The sequence below is a fragment of the Ursus arctos genome, unplaced genomic scaffold (assembly GCF_023065955.2).
Source record: "Ursus arctos isolate Adak ecotype North America unplaced genomic scaffold, UrsArc2.0 scaffold_5, whole genome shotgun sequence".
NCBI lineage: Eukaryota > Metazoa > Chordata > Mammalia > Carnivora > Ursidae > Ursus > Ursus arctos.
This window is the reverse complement of record NW_026623067.1, coordinates 3,036,045-3,038,481: the sequence shown is the minus strand read 5'-3', so window position 1 is coordinate 3,038,481 and position 2,437 is coordinate 3,036,045.

The window sequence follows — 2,437 nt, the reverse complement described above, 5'->3', positions numbered from 1 at the left end:
TCTTATGTGGCCATGCATTTATAGATTTTTGACAAGGTTTTATAACTTTGTGATATACTTGAACTGGAATTGTGTTTGACTTTCCTGTTACCAACTTTTCTCAATTTATTTTGGTTTATATGTTTAGGGAGAAGTTTTATCTTTTAGAATATATGAAATCTTAACAAATTCAGAATGACATAATTATACTTCTTTGATATTTTAAGTTGGAGACACATTATTAGTATTTTGATATTTTAGGACTGACTAAAATTAATGTCACAAATAATGAAATATTTTCAACATTTTGATATTTATTTGATACCACCATATAAACATAAAGATCATTTTTTACTTATTTATAGTATTTGCTAATATAACAATGTTTCTGGTTACAAAAATTTGTCTGAAATATGTTTCTGTCATTCGTCAAATCTTTGTAGAATTAATGAATAGCATGCAATATAATAATTATTCCATACATGAATATTGTAAGAACATTTGTAATATCCTGCATGAGTTCATGTTCAAATCCTTTCTAAAAATAAATTCAGCTTAAGTACTTAATATTTTTTATATAAACCAGAACATAAAATTCCATGTATATTCATTTGGGTGAGATAGTTTAGTGAGAATAGAGTAATTATTTGCCAAATCTGAAAGACATCACATCACCTTGTAATAAAAAAATTCTCTAAATGTTGTGTCCTCACTGTTTCTTTTGAAAGTTTAAAATAATCTCCTGCTTATTAAAACATGTATTCACAAATGTGACAAGTAAATTGCAATTTTGTTGTTGAAATTCATAACAACATTATGTGAATTCATTTGGAATAGCTTCTTCTAGTGTGTGTGTTCTTTTAAAACAAAAGACAGAGAGAATGGAATCCGGATAGCTTTAACATAGAAAGAAAATAAAATGATAAGAGGATGATTTTTCCTTCATGACCCATGAGGGCATCAAGTTCTCTTGAAGTTGAAAAGTAGAAAACCTCTATGTCTCTGGACATTAGAAAATTTCAAAATTTGAAAAATGAATTTATCTAAAATAAAATTTGAATTTCACACAGGATTATGGATTATGTCAGAAAGGATGAACTTCGATCATGATCAGCATAAGAGGAGAAGAGAGGCCATGTTCGTCCAAATTCCATCGTTCAAATGGATGTTATCCCTCCACACTAATATTTTACACAGTTGATGTGACTCTTGTTATTACTATCATGAAGAGGGTCACAGTGTTAAAATACTCCACTTTAGAATAGAATGCTGTTATACTTTGCTGGCATCTTAGTACTGATGGTCAGAAAAACACATTGCCAAAGGATTTTTAGGCTTTTTTCCAAAATTTATTCTATGTGATTTATGATCAAGCTTCTCCTATATTTTTGTCTCTTACTTCTGCAGTGATAATTTCCCTTCTTATGCTGTTTCCCATGAATACTGAGAATTAAATGTCTTAAAAGTATAGACATCAAGTATTGGCTACCACCTTCACCCAACCCAAAGATCAATTGCCAAAGAATACTAGATATATTTAACTTTTTTAAATGTAATGTTAGTCAACATACAGTACCTCATTAGTTTTCAATGTAGTGTTCCATGATTCTTTGTTTGCATATAACACCCAGTGCTCCATGAAATATGCCCCCCCTTAATACCCATCACCAGGCTAACCTATCCTCCCACCCCCTCCCCACTAAAACCCTCAGTTTGTTTCCTGGAGTCCATAGTCTCTCATGGTTCGTCTCCTCCTCTGATTTCCGCCTCTTCATTTTTCCCTTCCTTCTCATGTCCTCCCTGCTATTCCTTATGTTCCACAAATAAGTGAAACTATATGATAATTGTCTTTCTCTGTTTGACTTATATCACTTAGCATAACCTCCTCCAGTTCCATCCATGTTGATGCAAATGTTGGGTAATCATCTTTTCTGATGGCTAAATAACATTTCATTGTATATATGAACCACGTCTTTATCCATTCGTCTGTTGAAGGGCATCTAAGCTCCTTCTACACTTTGGCTATTATGGACATTGCTGCTATGAACATTGTGGTGCATGTCTCTTCTTTTCAGTATTACATCTGTATCTTTGGGGTAAATACCCAGTAGTGCAATTGCTGGGTCATATGGTAGCTCTATTTTTAACTTTTTGAAGGACTTCCACACTGTTTTCCAAAGTGGCTGGACCAACCTGCATTCCCACCAGCAGTGGAAGAGGGTTCCTCATTCTCCACATCCTCTCCGCATTTGTTCTTTCTTGCCTTGTCAATTTTTGCCATTCTAACTGGTGTAAGGTGGTATTTCAATGTGGTTTTGATTTGAATTTCCCTAATAGCTAATGATATTGAACATTCTTTCATGCATCCGTTAACCATTTGTATGTCCTCATTTGAAAAGTGTCTGCTCATGTCTTTTTTTTTTAGATTTTAAAGCATTTTTATATATTTTATTTATTT